Below are 21,400 nucleotides of genomic sequence, written 5' to 3' on the forward strand. Positions count from 1 at the left end.
GCATGGCGACCGTAGGCGGTGGGCCCGCCACGCGGTGACCGGATCGGGCGCGTCGCCCTCGGCGGGGCCCCGCCACGTTTACCGGTTCCCCCGGTCGCTTCCCCCACGTGGTACGGCACGAGGCCCGTCCCGCTCCACTCGGGTGGATGCCCTCTGCTCCCACTGACATCAGGGCCGCATAAGCATGTGGACCCACATGTCAGTGGGTGGAGCGCGCGGCGACAGGAGCTCGGCTCGACTCGGAGGCGGTGGGCGGGGAGGCCGGCGGGGCGACACGTGTCCGGGACGGGGCGCGCACGAGGCAAACCGGGGGTGGGCGCCCCCGTGCCTCTGCCGGGTGCCTGACGCGGTGGGGCCTCGGGATTCTCCGCGCGGGGAACGGGGCCCACGTGGTGCCCCGTCCGGGACCACGACGCGCGGGGGGTGGGGTTGGACCCTGTGCGGAAATAAAAATAGGATAGTTCGTGTCGGGAGAAAAAAAAATGCCCCGGCCAGGATATATATATAATAATAATATAATAATTGATAAATAAAGGGGTGGAATAGGAATTGCGTCACGGGCGGGGTGGCTCGGACTTTAGCGGGTGGCGTGCCGGGCCGGTTTTTGTTTAAGTTTTCTAGCCATCACCATGTGCCATGTGCGCACGACGGTTTTATAAATTCGATGTGATGGCTTTGGTGCTTGCGGGGGAGAAAACTATGGGTTTTTGCTATTCCACCCCTAAGCTTTTTTATAAGTCTGTTCTTGTGGTACCCGTTGTTGACTTGGGGCGTGTTTAGTTCCCCATCCAAAAATTTTTTGATGTCAAATCAGCACTTTGACCGGATGTCGGGAAGACTTTTCGGACACTAATTAAAAAACTAATTTCAAAACTCACTTGGAAACCACGAGACGAATCTTTTGAGGCCTTTGACCGCGTCATTAGCACATGTGGGTTACTGTAGCACTTATGGCTAATCATGCGCTAATTAGGCTTAAAAGATTCGTCTCGTCATGTACATCCAAACTGTGTAATTAGTTTTGTTATTTAATTACATTTAGTGCTTCATACATGTGTTTAAAGGGGAGTTGAAAATTTTTGGGAACTAAACGCGCCCTTGGTTCGTTTGGGTTTTGAAGAAATTGGAGGGAGAAATTGCAATGAACAATAAGAGACCTTTTGTCGCGCATCTATTTGTCATAAACATAGTTTTTTATGGAACAGCAGGGGTAAGCCCTTGCTGGTTATATATTAAAAAAAAAAAACGATTAGAAGAGTTTTTTTTTTGCACCGACTAGATGTAACTTTAGTCACTGTTGCCATTTTCTGCAGACTTTCTTGATATTATCCTGGGTTCGACTTCCTTAGGGGCAAATATTTTAGGATTAAGAGCATCCGCACTGTAGACTTGGAATGTCACTTCACTCACAAGGCTTCAAAATATTTTCTACCACAGCGTGCAAGCATCGGTGCCGAAAAGATCACGGGCCCAATGTCGAAATAAAAAAAAAGGAACTCGGCACAACAACCTCTACAGCCACTGCTGAAACTAGCTAATGTAGTATTATTTTATTGACTGGATGGAATGAGCATCGACGCCGGTACTGTCCTCGGTGCTTGCATTTTGCAACTGGGCATCGAGTGTTGCAGTGGGAAAAACAATGTTCCAAACAAGAGAGAGAAGTTATATATTACAGGCGTCTCGCTGTCGATGGAAATGTCGCCGTTAGGACACCCGCAGTGTGGTGAATTTGATGACTCGGTCTTCGAAGATATTCATATTGGGTTGATCTCCACCAGTTGGCCCAACGGTCAACTGGGCCTTTGACTCGTGCTCTGATCGAGAGCGCCCAGCCCAAGATAAGGCTGGTGGGGCCCCATCGCGTAGCCCCATAAAGACAGGATGGGGACTGGCGGCTCAAGGCACGAGGTTCGCCGCCGACCAGTTTTCCCCACCGAAACCCTAGTCACGAACTGATCAGCGTGGGGCTGAAGCGATGGGAAGCGCCACCGCCACCAGCTACTGCACTGCGCGTCGCTGCCCTAGCGCAGAACTTCATCGACGAACCTACGGTGGCTCTGGATTAAGGAAGTAACCTCTCGATCTACACCCTAGTCGATCTAATAGTTTTGACAATGGCATCAGAGCCAATCTAGTGTGCAGATTGAGATAGGGAAGGATTCATTTGCGAATCGACAGAAAAAGAGACAAGAAGGAATCAAATCGATCTCGGATCGACAAAGCAAACGAATCCGAAGCCCTAGTTGGTATGGAGGATTCGAAAGATTGCATCATTCAATCACGAATCGAAAAGGAAAAGAAAGATCTCGATCTTGGATCGAAAAGAAACAAAGGAAAGAGAACACTTCGATCACAAATCAAAGTTTAGAATGCAGCCAAACCCTAACCCTAGGGAAGAACATAGGCCGGCGCGACCTACCTGTCGCGCTGTGCACACCATCGCCGGCCACCGCCGCGCGGGAAGGCCATGAGAGCCGCCGTTTCGCCGGCAGACCGCCACTGTCGCGCGGAACAGAGAGCCGAGCCGCCGTCGCGTGGAACAGAGGCCACGCACAAGCTCGGGCTCAGGAACGAAATCAATTTTTGAATCGAAAAAGAAAAGCAAACATTGAACCCTAACCCTAGGGTTTGAGGTCCGCGGGACCTACCTGCGGTTCCTCCCCACCGTTCGCCGGCTGTGCAGGGTCGCTCCCTCGCCGGCCCGGCACTGAGCCGAGCCGCTGTTCGCCACCGCCGGGACGCCGGTGGCGTGCGCTCGCGGTTCTCGTGTGAAAAGGCGCCGACCACGGCTCACTTGACGGCGGCGCGCTCACCCTCCGGCGAGTGCGCGCGCCGGCGAGGAAGCCGCGGCGGCGCCGCCACACGCTCGTCCTTGGTCGCCATGGCCGCCGCCGCCGCCGTGTGGAGAGAGCAAGGGGGAAAGAAATGGCCTAGGGTTTGGGGACGGCGCCGGCGTCGCCCCTTTTGTTCCTGCGAGGAACACGGCCGGCCGTCCGATCCCAGATCGACGGCCAGGATTGCGCCTCGCCTCTTGGGCTGGCAAGTGGCCCACACGGGCGGAGGAGGGAGACGCTCGGCAGGCTGTTTCGGCGGCCCGGCTGTTGGCTGTCGGGCTTCGGGCCCAAGAGGAGGCGGCCGAACAGGCCGCGGGCTGATTTTCGCGCATGGGCCTCCTGGACGGTGACAGTCTTTTATTGTTTTTTCTATTTTTCAGAAGCATTTTCTATAGAATTTTGAATGGATTTGTTTATAGTTTGATCTCTATTCAATTTTGCACCAACGTGTATATTGTTTAGAGATAAAAGTTCACAGTATTGCTTCTGAAAATAGAAATTCCTACATGTTTCCGCTGCAAATTTCATATTGTTGCTCTTTCATTTAATTAGAACCAACGAGACAATTAAATTTTAAGAGCATGATTAAAAAGCCTACATTGAGTAAGTTTTACCTCTATTCAATTTTGAACCAACGAGATAAATTGTTTAGAGAGAAACTAAGCACAAAGTATTGTGCCTATAAAGAAAATGTTTTCTGCTGCTACAATGATGTTATCTTTCAATTAAATCGGAACCTACGAGAAGATTTAATTGAAAGAATAGTATAAAACTCTTAAATGAGTTTTTCCCTGTGGGTTAAAGACACATTTAAAGTTTAAAGCCTCAGAAAAGCTTATGGTGTCTTAAGTTAAAGTTAAATTCTGGCATCATTTCGCCATTTAAAGTCTCAAAATTGAGCATTGGTTTGTCTTCACAACAGGAGCCATAAAGAAAGCTCTCAAAGAAGAGATTTTTAAAGTTAATTATAGTATTGTTATTTTCTGACCAACGTTGATGATAACAATATTATAATTTTATGAATCATAGCTTAATGTTTAAAGTCCTTCGTAAATGTTGCATTAAAGTGACCTTTTTGAGAGAATACATAAAGAACTGCTATTAAAGTAAAGAAATGTATTTTCGTGTTTCCGCTGCAATAAAGTTAATCATCCTCTAATTAAATTCAAACCATTGGAAGAATTTAATTTTGAGGAACAGATATATGCTTTTAAAGTTTATTGAGTTTCCCATACATTAATTCCGTTTCTGCCCAACGGTGATACAGAATTAATGTAAAAGATTATTCTATTTCTGCCCAACGGTGATATAGAATAGAACTTAAAGTATTGATTATTGATTTTTCAGACAAAAAGTTCTATGTTGTCCTTGAAGGACGAAAGACAATGAACTGGGTACTTGTGACTCAGAAAGAAAGAAGGTCATTACATAAGAGAATATATTCTCTGCAAAGAATGGCTTGACAGGAAAAGTACTCAGGATATTTATCCAAGAAGAGTAGATAAAGCAATAAGAGTTCATTTTGAGAAATGTCTCTTATGTACTCTCTATCAAGAAGATTTCATTTTGAGTTCAGTCAAAGTTGTGATAAGTCAATACATGTTTAATTTGACCAACGTCGGATTAAGCATGTGTGTCATGGAATATTCAGATTTATTTCTGAATTTGATATGAACCGATCCTGACATTTTTTGATTGGAAAAGTATGAAATAACCCTCATGATGGGATAAAGTTGGCATAGTGCTAATCCTGCATGGCGGGAGAAAGTTGTGATGACTCATGTACTAGTTTATCCCATACTGGGAGAAAAGTTTGTAGTAGCTTTGCTATTCTAGAATTGATCGGGCACTTCTATTGTGTCACAGTGATTAAGCACTCAATGAGTTTAAAAAGAATGGAAAGTTACATGCGAACCTCGAGATAAGAAAGCTATGCAAGCATGACTTGCTAAAGTACTTGTAATAAAGGACTCTGTTGAGTTTGTGAAATGAAATGAGGAAAAAGTATTGCCAAATCGAATAAATGACTCTATTGAGTTCTCAAAGCAAAATGAATAAAAGGTACTCCCATACAAATTAAGAAATTACTTTGTTCTGCATGACGTAATTATGTGGATGAAGTAATAAAAGTTTCCTCATTCACAAAAGTTGTGAATAGTTTTCGAAATTGTGGTAGAAAAGTTAAAGCCACATTTCGAGGGGGAGAAATATGAGACAGTTAAGAAAGATACTCTCCTGTAACGTGCATTGAAAGCAAGAGATGATCTATTAAAGAATGAATGTGACTGTCAGGGGGAGTACAACGGCCACTATACTGATACCCCTATATAAAGAAATAGCTAAATTCCAGTATTCATGCTGGATGACCTCAAAGATAGTAAGATGGTGCTTACAGAGCACATATAAATTTTTTAACAGATGGAACCCAAATAAAGAGATTTACTGATACGCTATATTTACAAATGATGGCGAATCTGGGGGAGTATGGTATATAGAGACCTAAGACTTGAAGAGAAGTAGGAATGCGTGTCTACTTCAATGATTCAAGAACAAAAGTTTCTCATGCCTACTGATGTTGCGTACAACACCTGTTGTTAGATGTCAAAGAAGGATCCTGCTATGCAGGATCTTGTTAATCCATTGCCATTTGGCAAAAGGAGCAACAACAGCCCTATACAAAGTAAAGAAAATCAAATGGAGGTCGATTCCACCTCATTTGAAGAAGTCATAAGAATTCCATGTGTTAAGTCCATGGAAAAAGGAATGATTCCTAAAAGAGCCATCACAATAGGTTATAATGGACCTACAAAGCGAAATGTGACTTCCAGAGGGAATATTGAAAGGTATAAAGCAAGACTTATGGCAAAAGTTTTAGTTACAGAGAAGAAAGAACATGTGAAATAGTACAACATCAAATCCATTTATGGATTGAAGTAAGCTTCGAGACAGTAATATCTAAAGTTCATGAAATAGTAAGAAAGCTTGGGTTTTAAAAGAGATTGAGGAGGACAATAGTTTTAAACAAAGTAAAAGGAATGGGAAATGTGATTTCCACATCTTAAATGAAGATAACATCCTACTTTCTAGTGGTGGTGTTAATATATTGTTATAGATAAAGAATTCTTGTCCTCAAATTTTGATCTCGGTGATGAGTTTTTCATTATATGAATTGAGACTAATCGAGATAAAAGAAAAGGGGTATTATGGTTACTGCAAAGGCATACTCAGAAAAGCTTCTAAAGAAATAAAGTATGCGAATGAATAAATCTACGCCTGTTCTTATCATCAAGGGTAATAGTTTTGAGAACCTTAGTGTTCCAGGAATCAATGTGAAATAGAAATAGTCCCATATGCTTCAGCTGTTGGAAGCCTTATAAGCGCGCAAGTAAAGAACTTACCTTGACATAGTTTGTGTATCCGGGTTATTTTGGCAAAAGTACAATCCAGAGATAGATCACTGGAATTGAAATTGAGAATGTTGGCCTCATGCTGAGTTGGAAAGATCAAGTACTCTCAAAAGGATTGTGAGTACAAAAGTAGAACTTGTGAAATGTGTAGCGAAATCCACAATTGTCGCTGACTTTCACATTTGGAGGTTTTGTGTGGAAAAGCTCCAAAACAAAGCAATTATGATCAATGTGATGCAAAGATATAGTATAGCATGATACGAGGCCGAGGGATAGGCAAAATAGTTAAGGGAACCTTTACCCGGAGTTGATAATGGTTGACAGCAGCAATAACCATTAAAGTAGTTTGCTCCTGTGACAACAAGTCAACTGTGGTGCCAAACACGTTGACGCAAAGTTATACGTTGTAAAGGAGAAAGTCCGGAATCATGATTGAAATGGATTGTGAGTTTAAATGACAGAAAGTTGTTGCGGATCCGCTTACTAAAAGGCTTGCTGCCCAGTGTGTACAGAGAACACACAGTCGACATGGGTTTACGGTATAGCCTATGTTTTCCGGATAATAAAGGGCCCAAAGTTAAATAAGTTAAATAATCTATTTCAGTACAGAGAAGTGTATTGTGGCTGTTGAATCTATCGGCAACTGACCGTGACGATGAAACTGCTCTATGCATTAATCTGTGATGAAATATGAAAAGAAGTAAAACGTATGAAGCTAAAAGTAAAAAAGATGAGATAAAGGGGGAGAATGTTGGGTTGATCTCCACCAGTTGGCCCAACGGTCAACTGGGCCTTTAGCTCGCGCTCTGATCGGGAGCGCCCAGCCCAAGATAAGGCCGGTGGGCCCCCATCGCGTAGCCCCATAAAGACAGGATGGGGACTGGCGGCTCAAGGCACGAGGTTCGCCGCCGACCAATTTTCCCCACCGAAACCCTAGTCACGAACCGATCAGCGTGGGGCTGAAGCGATGGGAAGCGCCACCGGCACCAGCTACTGCACTGCGCGTCGCTGCCCTAGCGCAGAACTTCATCGACGAACCTACGGTGGCTCTAGATTAAGGAAGTAACCTCTCGATCTACACCCTAGTCGATCCAATAGTTTTGACAATTCATAAAAGTAAGATTTGCGTAGGCGTTCATATGGTGAGTATCTGTACGTTGTAATTTAGAAAAAAAAGCATAGAACTTAATTTAGTAGATTAACCAGCTAATAATCATGCTTGCAAGCAACCATGTCACGGATTTCACACACACACACACACAAAATATTAACTTATCAAGCTATTGAGAAACTGTGCCAATTTGCAAAGGTTTCATGCATGGTTCCATCTGCATGTCATGATTAAATACTTATTGAAATCAAGATGGATCAAAACTATTTTAAAGTACAGATCATGTGGAGCTAGCTAAGCTACTAGTATCTGGTCAGTTTTCAAATATCAGCAGGGTTGCATATGCTAATACCTTATTAATACTATATGTGATAGCCACTATCTGTTCAGACGTGCCGACATCTAATTGGCTCAGAAACATCATGTTTTTTTATTGGCTCAGAAACGTCGCCATGTTGGTACTTAATTACTAGTAAAAACATTATGCATAGCTTTGCAAAAGTAGAGTCAAGATTATAAAGAGCTGCCCTGATCCGATCCACCCATGTGGTGGTGGTGGTGGTGCTGCTGCTTTATTTTTTTTGGTCCCTTTTGAATTTAGGGATGCATCATTTTTCCGACTTTGAACAAACTAACGCACCCCATTTTCCTCCCTCCTTCCATTCATGTTTCGTATATGAACCAAAAATTTTGCTATCCATTTCGATAACAAATCGATACAATGACAGGGAAAAATAATCCAATAATATTGTGAATGAAGGTAACTCGTATCATTTTTCAATAAAAGAAGTTAACCTTCTGGCTTTTAAATTTGTACCTACTAGAGATGCACAGAGCAATCAAACTCACATATATACAAATACACCCAAAGATAATCATGTCATGCTGCCATAAATATAATGGGCCAAATGAAATGACTCCTTGAGAAAGAAAATGGGGAGTCTTGTGATTAACAATTTTGTGTGCGGTAGTTTGGGGCTAATAGACCATTAATCATGAACTCCCTATCCCAAACGCATTGATTAAACTCAAAAGTGGATTAAGGTTTGCTAAGTTGACATGAATACATAATTAATTAATGGTTTGGTTACTCGGTCAAAATCACAAATAAAAATAATAAACTAGCTAGAGAGTTGACTTCAAAGTAAACTAATTATATATATCCTTGAGGCCTAAGTTGACTTGTTACTTTTACAATAGGCTCAGCTGGTTCGCAACAGAACGGAAATTAGCTGTCTGTGAAGTAAGCATAATTTCAATTAACAATTTAGCACTGGGGGCACACTCTCTAAGCTGGATCATGGAACTTTTCTGAGAGAGTGCTGCTCGAGTGCTCGGTCAGCTCTAACATGCACGCACTACGGATATCATGCATCCATGCCAATTATGGGAAGAAAAAAGAAGCATGCCATCCATGCATCTCTAGAGAAAACCATCGCCCCGGCCCATCACATCATTAGGAGTAAGTGGGCGTGGGAGATGCTCCACATGCCACGGATCAATTCAAGCCAATGATTTCCTCCTAAACAAATGATGTGATCTGCGCATGATATGATACTAATGTTTGGCCGGAATTCAGCAGAGGCAGGGAATATATAATAAACAAACGCTGTGCTCACGGCGATCTAGCTAGTAATTTCTAATAATTAAAATTAATGACCTTGCTACTGAATGGGTCTCATGTATACGTAAGCGATGACATTGCAAGCTAAGTCGTCGAGGAACTATATATATACATATAAATATTTTTTTGTGCAGATGGAAACGTAGTGCTAATAACGACGTGCAGTATGCTGTATGCCCGCAGCAGTGTGCCAAAATATTCCTGCAGATAGTGCGGTCAAAACTGTAGGTAATTAACAGGTCCTTGCTTTATGGATTGGATGAAGATACTGCTACTTGTAACAGTCAGTTGGTAATAATGAATTAATGTGCTTACAACAATAATCTGGTCTGCCACATCTGGGCAGACCAAGCTCCAGGAAATTCCGCCGTACGTGCACCAGCTCCAAACGCACTATGTAAGAAAAGCTCTATAATAACACTCACAATGGTGACGTGTTGTTGTTGCGCGTCAACTTTGCGATATGGGTAACGCGCGAAGATGATGCACGTCACCTTTGACCCTTTAAGGCCTTCCTAAAACATTCCGTCACCTTTTTTATGACATAGATGACGCGCAACATCAAAGCACATCACTTTTGTTATAGGTGACAGTCCACATTTATAGTTCGTCACCTATAACATTTTATATAGATGACAGACAACATTAGCACATCACCTATAAAGTTAGTGTAGGTGGCAGGCTTTGATAAGTCAAAAGTGATGGACATCATCAAAGCGCATCACATTTATGATGACATAGGTGACGTGCAACATCAAGGTGCGTCACTTTTGTGACTTTTTATAATATTTGAACGCGATTTTTGAAAAATTCAAATTGTCTTAGATTAAAAAATGGTCTATACAAAAGTTGTAGGTTTCAACCAGATCTACAACTTTATAGTTGAAATTTTTTTCAGTTGAGATTATTTTGGCACCCAAATATATGGATTAAATTTTGAATTTTCAAAATTTTCAAATGATCCTAAATGGAAAAAAAGTATATACGAAAGATGTAGGTTGTGACCAAATCTATAATTTTGTAGTTGAAAAGATTTTCATTTGAGATCGTTATAGCTGTGAAATGGGTTATGTATAAGATATTTGAAAGTGATGATAAAATAAAATAAAAGAAAAGAAAATATTTTATTGTTGGTCACTTGTGATGGTGTAATCCAGTGGTAGGGAAGGGTACGTACGAGGTTGAGATTGTGGGTTCAAATCCCAATATCAGTAGAAAAAATCGCAATGCGACGCAACTTGCGACTTTGGAAAAAGAAAATATTATTTTGATTTTTATTCACACTAAAAAAATTTATTTTAATATATAAAAGAATAATGATCGAAACACCTATGTGTTGACATAGGTGACAGGCTAAGACTACCATAAGTGACGAGCTAATACTGATACCCGCTACCTTTGTGGTGGCATAGGTGACGGACATCAACCCGTCACTTTTGAGTAGTCACCAGTGACGTGATAAAGCACCTTAAGAAGATGATGTCTGTTATTATAGAGCTTTTATTACATAATGACCATAACGCGCATGTATTGGCAATTTGGCACTCATCGATTGTTAGTGCTCCGTTGCTCTAAACTACCAGCATGTGGTTAAGGCCTTGTTTAGTTGCATCCGTAAACTTGTTGAAATGGAATCTTTTTAAATTTGAAGTATTAAATATAAACTAATCACAAAACTAATTACAAAATTCGTCTATATACTATGAGACAAATTTATTAAGACTAAGTAATCTGTCATTGGCACATCATTACTGTAGCAGTTACTGTGGTAATTTGGTGTCTAATTATGATCTAATTAAGCTCATTAGATTCGTCTCTTAATTTACAAGAAAACTATTTAATGAATTATTTCTTCTAGATTTAATACTCCATGTATGTAAGATTCTCATTCCATGTGATAGTTTTGAAATTTTGAATTTTGTAACTAAACAAGGCCTAAGGCTTACTGCTACCCCATACAACTTTTTAAAAATTGTGCCAGGAATTAGACTATTTGTTTTTGCGAATTTTCATGTCCTCTTCTTTCTTTAGAAAATGAAATTTGTCATGTTGTAATTAAGTAATCTAGCTAGGTCTCAAATTGTCATTAATGCTCCATTGTTGATGGCCGCTTTAGTCAAACATGTACTAATAAGTGTAGTAGGACAAGAATTGTCATCTCTGCCTGTTATGTAGCACAATTGCACAGATGGCTTGCTTGGGAGCTTAACTGATAACCATTTCCACAAGGATTAATTAATTAACCATAGTACTAGGACAGCAGGCGTACCAGCTCCAGTATTAATGGGGGCGTCAGTACTCATACTTGTGTACTAGAGTAGTGTACGTATGTAACGACAATTTCTTTGAAAAACTAGCTCAATCATAGTATCATACCAAAAACTTTTGCGAACTGCTACTGTAGCATGGAGATGGAGTCCACAATATACTGTACTTCCACCGAGGCACAAACTAGTCTCCTTATATTAATGATTTTAATATCCACATGTCATGTGGTCCACTACTTTTGTTCCCATAAGGTCTATAAGGGAGTAGAAATAAGAAATAAGTCCAATGGAAAGGAGAAACGATCGATTTCTTTAAAATACAAGACAAAACGATTTTATTTAAAAAAACAGACATAACGATTTAAAACTCAACGTCGATGTGATGTTTGGTTTCTTCTGAACCAATGATGAGGGTAAAAAAATCGAGAGGTCGCCCACATGCATGCGCATGGTCTTGTCGGAAGGTGCAAAGCGTATTCCGAACTCCTGGTTATTTTTTTAGACGATTCCAAAATGAGATGCATGGACACTTGTCGAGCTTACAGAAATTCTCCTTTCCCATGGACCCTTTCTAAAAACGCGGCTAATTTATGGCCGGTCATATTATAAATCATCAGCTGTCTCTTTTTAGAAAGAAAAAAAAATAACAGCCAGTTTTCCTTTGGCAACACATCATAGTGCCTGTATGCATGAGGGACAGAGAGAAAGAAAAAAGAGTAATGACGCTAGAGGATGCATGCGTATGTGAAGGGGGAGAAAAAGAATGAATACGTGTGCATGCACACAAGTTAAAAAAAATGTAGTTTCAAAATCAACCATCCAAATCAAAATCCAATTGCACTATATGTTTGCTTTAACAAGAGCTTCAAACCAAGATCTCACATTATTATATTCAGCAATATATTTTTAAGAGAAAAATACTTTTTAGTGTATTTTAGTTTGCTTATTACTTTTGCAAAAGTTGCCTTTGGTATTGTAAAATTTTGCATCACATACCTGAGTTCTTATAAGTGGGATGCTGATATTGCGAAGATAGATAGATTGGTGTAATTAGCGGATAAGAGTCAACAACTTTAATTTGTTATTGCATAACAATGACAAGAAACTTTAAATTGAGTATTTTAAATAATTTATTTTGGTATTTTCCCATTCTACATAAAAATTTTTATATATTTTTAAAAAATATCATCAAAATATATACAAGTGGAATCTTATATTGAAGATCTTGTTGAAAGGGACACAGCTGTACAATAGGATTTTGAATTTGATAGATGGTTTTAAAATTTTGAGCATGTGCTACACTATTTGAGCGGTCTGTCACTGAGTACCATGCCCCAGCTATTGGCGAAGCAGACCATGGTGATGTAGGAGCAGTGTCTGGAGCTCAGCGAAAAATCTATGCGAGCTACGCCTCTGGGACTGGGAGTAATAGATATTAATATTGTGGTCATGGACTAAATACGCGGCACGCTAAGATGTATGGGTCGGTGTGGTGTAGGGCATCCGGAGCGTACGAGTTGTAGGTGGCCCATCAGCAGCATGTGGCTGTGTGCTTCCGTTCAGCAGCTATCCTGCACGCTCACTACTTGCACACGGGACCAATGATTCCGCCATGACAACAACCGGTGTTCCCAATTAAGATTGGCCTCTACATCTACATCTCCATCACGGCGATTTTTATAAAATGCTTTTCTTGAGGCAAATGTCCCTCTCAAAAGGGATGCGAGAATCGTGGCCGCCAATCATGTAAATCGCATTGCAATGTAACGAAATAAATTCTTGCATGATATGATAGCTGTCCAAGGCAACACGCCCCATCCTTCAATGAAAAAGAAAGGGATAAGCAATAATACTAGTTGTAATTGTTCAAAAATAATACTAGTTGTTCATAGATACTGAATAAATCGTTTTTTGAAGTTAGGCTCGGAAAAAGAATCTCAAAGAGATTGGTGTTGGTGATGAACCACCTACCTCATGCTAATATAATACAATAATCTCAAGACTTTTTTCTGCCAATTGCAATAATCTCAATATCATTAGAATTGTGATATACTAAATGAAATACTCTAAATTTAATGATGTTTTGGACAAGACAATTAGTTTCTGAAGCGTCCCCTCATAAGAGAAGATTTAAATGTGATACAAAACACCAGTCCCAGGAGGCTGATGCCACATTTATTACATCAGATGGTTCAAAACCGTACAAATCTTGGAGGACACTCGATACAGATGATAATGATAATCAACCAAGCTACAACATAACACCAGACTGCAACCCACATGGGGTCTAACTTGGGCTCAGAGTACTGAGTCAACGAAAACATCTCGGACAGGGCCGGTTCCACAGGCAAGGTTGGGTGTAGAACGATAACCCTACTCAGCGTCGTCTGGCACAAAGTCTGGGTCTTCCTCTGTAAAAAATAAGAATGGGGTGAGTGCAAACGTACTCAGCAAGTCCAACCACACCCACGGAGGGAGTTATATCAGATAATATGCATAGGTAAATCAAGGATAAGGTTACGGTTTAATTTGCAGAAAGCTAAATTTTAGACAGGGGTTTGTTTAGTAGAAAACATTTCAGAAACCAATTTTTGTTTTGAGTAACACGGAGTTTAAGTTTTAAACTGCTACCGGACTCCCCGTCCGTCGTAGCACACGGCACAACTGCCGGACACAATTCCAAAACAACTCACACCATCCCATCCCAAGAAACACTAGTTATGTGACCACACCGTAACTCGCCCAATACCGTGGGCACGGCTATTCGAATAGCTTTTAACTCTGCAGAGGTGTGCAACTTTACCCACAAGTAGGATACCACAACTCGAACACCGTCGTGTTAGTGTAGATCCCAACATAGCCATTACCCACCTTAGCTAAGCCTGACTAGCCATCACGGGATTCACCAAGGGGTCATCGACCTAACTCTGAGGTATAACCGGGGTATGAGTCACACTGAGCATATCCCTTCTCCTTGGTCACCCGTTGCTCTCAGCCCTCCTGATGGCTATCACACCAACTAGTGGGATTCATGCTACGCCGTTGCCCATTCAACGGTCGAGTGGTTTGCACGATAGAGGAGTTAGGTGAGATGACACACCAACTCGGTCCTTAGTTACGACAAGATGGATATCTCCCTTCTTTGCCCTGCCACATTGGCACGAGCACACCAAATGGCAAATCCGTAGAAATGCCATCCATCCCGTCTAAACTTTCTTTACAAAAACACCACATTTATCCCATCCCATACGCACACATTTTCTTTATAAAATAAATAGTATTATGAGTAAATTCCTAAGCGTTCTAATATCGATTAACGTCCAAGCAAAATCAGATAATAATCTAGGTGGTCAAGGAATGGTTATCACAAATCAAGGGTGGCTATCCAACCGTGTTTTCATGCAAGCAAAACATATGCAATTTATAAAGTAGGCCATTGAGATGTGTTTGTAAAAACTAGGACAGAAACATGCATCAAAGGATAGGATTGAACTTGCCGTCTTCGTAGCCTTCGGGGATGTCCTGTCCTTCAGGCTCGGGGTCGCGGAACGGGTCCTCGTTCTCCTGCTCACAGTACTGCTCGTTGACGGGCTCTCCTCCATTCACTCCGTGGTCTACAGCGCACACAACCAAGTACTCAATCAAGACACAGAACTTAAAGATTTATCGTTGAGCTCGAAACAGAAACACATAAAATATGGAGTACGGAGTAATATTTCCAAGTGGTTTTCTAATGGCATGGCCGAAACTAAGTTATAAGAGGCGTGGTAAAGTTTCGGGTCGGTCAGAGTTCGTTTGGTGCATGAAATAATAGGTTTAGTAAAGGTTCGGGGATCGGATAAGGGGTCAGGGGCCTAGTTGTAACTATTTCTCGAGAAGGCAGGGCCTATTTGTAATTTCTAGAAACATTTGGACTAAACTGGAAGGGTCAAGGGTATACTTTAGAATTATGTTTTTTTATGTGGAAGGGTTTACTTGAAATTAGAACAAAGGGCAGGGTTCTTTTTGTAAGATGGCAAAAAAAAAGGAAAGGTTTCTTTACTAAAATGGGAGGAGAGGGCGGCCTAAAGGTAAAACGGCCACTCATCCCCTTCCTCCCGACGCCGAACAGAGGAGGCGGCTTCGGGGCGTCGGCGGCGGTCAATCCGGCCGCTCCGGGCCTCGGGGGCGGCCGGGACCGAGGGGAAAAGGGAGAGAGGGTTGCGGGGGATCGATCCCCAGCTTCACCTCTAGCTGGGGTGCTGCGCAGAGGCGGCTCGGCGGGAGCGGGCGGCAATGGGCGGAGCGGTTCGCGGCGGCGGCGCTGCTGCGGCTCGGGAGGAGGCGGGCGGCGGCTGTGACGGCTTGGGGTGTGGAGGAGCGGCGCCGCCGCCCCCTTTTATAGGCGTGCTAGGTCGGCGAGGCGGAGCAGGGTAGGTGAGGGTGGGTGAGGCGGCCGGCGGGCGGCACGGGCCGGAGTAATGGCGCTCCGACCACGTCCGTTCGTCGTGGAGTGGCGTGCGGCGGTAGCGCGAGCGACGAGGCGGCGAGCAGTGCCGCACTGTGCAGCCGGACAGGGCAGCGGCGGGCGACGCGCGGTGCGGCCCGGCGCGCACGTGGGCTCGGCGGAGCTCACGTCGTTGCGGCCCGGCGCGTTCGCCACGACCCGGTGCTCCGTGTGCGTGTGTGCGCAAGCGGCGCTGAGCGGGGCGGGGCGCAGCGGGGTGGCGCGGGCGGCGAGGCCGCGGCGTGCGTGTGCGGGCAGCCTGGCAGCGGCGGGCGGCGCGGCGGCGCTCCGAGCACGCGGTCCACGTGCGTGGACTGGCTCGGCGGGGCGTGCAGCGGCGCCACGGCAGGCGGTGCGGCCGTGCAGTGGCAAGCCCGTGTGCGAGCGGGCGCGCGCGTGGCGACGTCGCGGCTCGGTGGTCGTGCACGTTCGGGCGGCGGCGTCGCGGCTCGGCGTGGCGAGCCCATGCCTGCGCGTGCGTGAGCACGGCTTGGAGTGGTCTGGCGCAGTGCGGTGCGCGGCCAGGGAGGTCGTGCAGGGCGAGCGGGAGGCGGGGTGCGGCTTGGGGGCGAGCGGGGGAGGCAGCCGGGCCTGGCGGTGCTCGGGAGCAGAGAGAGAGGGAAGAAAGGAAGGAGATGGAGGGAAAAGAGAAAGAGAGAAAAAGAAAAGGGAGAAAAGAAAAAGAAAAAGAATTGGAGGAAAGAGAAAGAAAATGGAAAAAGAAATGAAGAAAAAAGAAAATGGGGAAAAGGGAAAAGAGGAAAAGGAAAAGGAGGGGGGCGGTGCGCGCCAGCGGCGGCCGCGGTCGGCCACGCGTGGAGTGCGGGCCGCGGGAGATGGGGCACGCGGTCGGAGGGGAGAGTTGAAAAAGGAGAGAGGGAAAAAGGGGGGGCGAGATTCGCGGCGGCCGGTCGCGATGCGTCGCGTTGGATGGGAAAAGATGGGACGCGAATTGAATTCGGGTGACGTGTTGTTCAGGAGAAATTCTAGGACTAGGGTTCAGGGTTTAAGGGGGGAGTCGAGCTCAACGACGAAAAACGGTTTTAGCGCACGATTTAATTTAGTGAATTTTTGGGATGTTACAGTTTCAAGTTATCCAAAATGTCATACTTAATGCAGGTACCCAACCTTAGAATACGCTAATGAAAGAAGCTCATCAACCATTTTGGTGGCGTGAAATTCAGATCTCAGCTGCGGAGCAGGCATCAGTGTGAACGGACAGTGAGGAGTATGTTCCATTCGCGTGTAGGTGTAGCGCCGGTGACGTTCACGTGGTGGTAGATCAAGTGGCGGAGAGAAGCAGGAGGGGGCCCCGGCCCGCACGCCTGACGGCGACGTCTCACCGGCTGGCGGGGCACTGCGCCGGCTCCTCCCCGTTTCTGGCAAGTACTCTGTTCTCGATATTCTGGTCTTCCTTTTTGATGAGGAGTGGTAAATCCTGAAGCGAATATGTGCACGTTGGGAAAGGGAAACATTTTTATTTTATTTTTCACCGGACAGGGAGGGCTCACAGGTCCCGACCCACGCGGAGCGGGGTGGGCCCACTTGTCGCTGTCGCTGGTGCGAGGGGGAGCTGTGACCAGGGTTCACCAAACCGTCGGTAACCGGTGCGGCCGGTTCCGGTTTGGTCCGGTACGAAACCGGTTTAAATTCAAAATTTAAATTTGAATTAAAAAAATGAAAAAATTTCAAAAAATTTCTAAAAATGCTTTAAGGTGCGACAAATCTAATGGTATCAATTTTTTTCAAAATTCGTTTATTTAATATAGTTTGCGAGGATTTGAAGTTAAATAAAAAAATGTGCATACAAAAGTATACAAATACAATGTAAAAATAGTATAAAAGAGGGTTGGAGGGTTCATTTAGACTAAAATATGTTATACAAATATTTATTTAGTATACTTTGCGGGCATTTGAATTTAAACCAAAAAAGAAAAAAAAATTGAATTTGACCGGTTACCAGTCAAACCGGCCGGTAAACCAGTCTACCGGTATACCGGTACGAACCGATTGAACTGCGCCATTTGAATTCAAATTTGAATTTGACCAGTTTCTACCGGTAACCGGTCAAACCGGTCCGGTAAACCGGAACCGGAGGCCGGCGGTTACCACTAACCGGTCGGATATTTTAACAGTGGCTGTGACTGGGCGTCTATGGGCCGAGGAGGCAAGAAGGACACCACTTGATTTGATAATTGATAGGTGGAGTGGTGGAAGACCACTAGCGTAGCGTATGTACTCCCTCCGTCGTAACGCAACTCTCGCTTTCTGAAAAGTTAAATAAATTTAAATTTATATAAAAGTTACTAATATTTATATTTTCAAATATATTTATCTAATGATACATACTTTATATCTAAATATTAATACTATTTATATAAATTTTGTCAAATTTAAATTTGTTTGATTTCTTAAAAAGCGAGATTTGCATTTTTTATGGGACTGAGGGAGTAGATTCTTCTTCTCACAGAGACCATGTTGTATTACTAGTAGTTGAGAATGACCGTGTTACTCCAAAATAGCTGTAGCAATTGTGATCGAAGTGCTGTTTATTTGGTTTCCTATATCCTCAATAATAATGCAAATACATTGGATCCAGAAAAGTAACCTATATTTGATTAGCTCTATAGTCTTCTCAATGCAATTATTTCTTGGTATTGGTATTATTTTAATTAAATAGACTTTACTACAATCTCAATGAACAATCTTTGTGAGATGAAGAAAGTCGTTACAAAGAAATTAGAATTAGTGATCATTTTTTGTAATATTTAATTAGATAAATGATGTCATTAAGATATCATTAGTAGCTACAACTCTTGAAGGACCAATCCGAAGGGGCATGTCCCTTCGATCCTCCTTTTGACCCCTTACATGTATAAAAGCAAGTGGTCCACCACTAATCAATGTTAATCAATCATTCTACTACAACCCTTTCACTTTTCGGTATAACACGTTATCCAAGCCACTCCTCCCTCCTAGAATCCAAGCCATCGGCCGGGCCCTTCGACGCCTGCCGCAGCGGCCTCGAGCAGCACCAGTAGCAACTTCGAGCGCACAAGGACGGTGACGCCACCGTACACAATCGGCATCGTCCTCAACGGCCAGAGGGTCACCACCACGCCAAGTCTACCAACGCTCAGTAATTACGGCTTTGACCCTCAGGCCGGTCCCTCCACCATCGATGGCAGCCCTACCATCACTTCCTTCACGACCACCAACCAGGGTTTACGTTTTCATTTTTGAAAAAAAATTCGGTGGCCACCGGAAACGGTATACCGGCCGAAATTTCGCGGTTTTCCGGTGATTTCGACCGGAAAGAGTTTTCAAATTCAAAATTCCGAAATTTCGGTTTTCCGGTTAGAATTTCGTTGCATTTTGCCAGAATTCCGTTGCTTTTCACCGAAAAATGATGGTAATGGATGGAAAATTATGTATTTATGAAAAAATTGAAAATTTTGGCGGAGTTTGCCCTAATTATGTCTATATTGATAGATTATAATACACAACATATAATAAACTTTAGCACACAATGAGAAATACAAACACGAAACACATAATTCATGTCTAAAGTTCACCTGTACTTAGTCACAAGTGCAAAGTCTACTAAAATTATTACAATTAAGTCTTTAGTCCGTTTAATACAACATATTGCATCCATTGTAATCGAAAGTATTGTCCATCCATAATCCATGTAGCAAATGTATAGTCTTTGCATACGAAGATTTTGTATGAAATGAATGAAATAACTAGAAAAAGTGAAATATAGATATAAAACATTTTCGGTTCCTTGAGTACCTGCGTTCTTCAGTCCTTAAATCTCTCTCCCAGTGGTCCCTCATACGGCTCACTTGTTTCTGGCAAATATGGGTACGTAGGCTGTCCGTACCCCTGACCATAAGGAACTCCATATGGTGTGTAGCCGTGAAGTTGCAAGTAAGGCAGCGCTGCAACTGACCGCGGAACAGATGGGTTCATGGTCCCTGGAGGTGGCCACAGAAAGCCTCCTGTAGGTGGAGAAGTGCTATAGGGGTTGTAGTACTGACCAGGACCCTGATACTGACCAGTGGAGGAGGAGCTAGAGCCATGGAAAAACAGAACAACTCACTAAGCTGCGCCAGCGAAAACCGGTTTTAGCGGCCGAAAAACCACGGATCCGAAGCGGTAAACCGCTCCTATAGACCGGAAAACCGCCAGCTGCAGGTTCTCCCGGGAACCAGGAATGCCATCCGAAATTTCGCCTCCATAGACCGGAAAACCGCTTCCCACGACTGGTAAACCGTCGCCGCACGGAAGAGATGGAAACCGTCCGCGAGCCGGCCGGAAAACCGGCTCTCGGGCGCGGTATTCCGGCGCAAACGGGCGAAACACCGGCGGCGCAATGGGGGAGCTTGCCTGAGCTTTGGTCTTCGGGAGGGAGAGCCGAGACAACAATGATTGGAGTGTGTGTGGGCGTCGGTGGGAGCTGTGAAGGGATAAGGTGAGTATATTTTTTCTTAACGGGTTTGAACCCAAATCATCAATTTGACCGGCCAAATCAACTTAGATTCGAATGATTTTAAGTGCTATAAGCTAATAAAAGCCCCTAGTTTTTTTCGATTTTTTGGATGGTTATTTATAATTTTTTTTGAAATTTTGAAATTCAAAACGGAAAAACACCGGAAAACAACGGTAAACCATTTTTCGGTTACCACCGAAAACGAAATATTCACCAAAATTTTGGAGAAAAACCGCCGAAATTTTAAACCCTGCCACCAACACCACATCTGTAACGGCCCGGGTTTTTAAATAGCCAATTTAGGGTAATTAGAACCAAATCATGCATCATATGCTTGAATTGCAGGAAAAGGATCTTTTTGTAAATGTAAAAGGTTCTATGTGTAATTATGATTTTATGCAAGGTCCTTTCTGTAGTTTAATTGAATAGGATGTGCAATTATAGCTTTTGTGGAGGGTGCTTTTGTAAAAATTCAGTGCATTTATTGCTTGGCAGGAAACTTTTCAAATCAGGCCCAAGTTTGAAGTGAAATTTCATTGAAAAAGTCAAGTTTCCTTTAAATTCAAATTCCCTTCTATGTTTTCAAATTTAGCTCTTGAATCTTTGATCAAATAAATTTTTGCTCAACATCAATGTTGTAGATCTTGAAAAACTGAACAACTTTCATGTTGGGAACTTTTTCATTTGAGCCCTAGATTAATAGTTATCAATGTTTTACAGATAGGTCCCTGAAATTTTGGAAATTTCGTTTAGGTCCCTGTCTTCTTCCTGTGTCTGTCTCTCTCTGCTCTCTCTCGCCGCCGGTGCCGTGCGCCGCCCGCCCACTGCTCTAGGCCGCCCTCCCGCGCCACCTCCCGCCTGCTAGCTTCCACACGTCGCATAGAAGCTCCTCGACGCCCTCTTCTTTGCGCTGGACCTCCCCTCCCTTCGCCACGCCGCCCAGAAGCTCCTCGCGGCTGCCACCTCGCCGCCGCCGTGGCCCGGCCAGGACAGAGCCCGCTGCTCCTTTCTCTCGCGCGCACCAGAACCAGGGGGCTCTCCTTGATCTTTTCCCCTCACTCTCTCGCTCTTTCCCTGCCCAGACGCCACAGACCGCCACCGCCGCTCTACCGAACACCGGCGAGCCTCAAGCCGCCGTCGAGCCGCACCTCCACAGCCGCTCCGCCCAAATTA

Source organism: Panicum virgatum, chromosome 2K (genome assembly GCF_016808335.1).
Source record: "Panicum virgatum strain AP13 chromosome 2K, P.virgatum_v5, whole genome shotgun sequence".
Lineage (NCBI taxonomy): Eukaryota > Viridiplantae > Streptophyta > Magnoliopsida > Poales > Poaceae > Panicum > Panicum virgatum.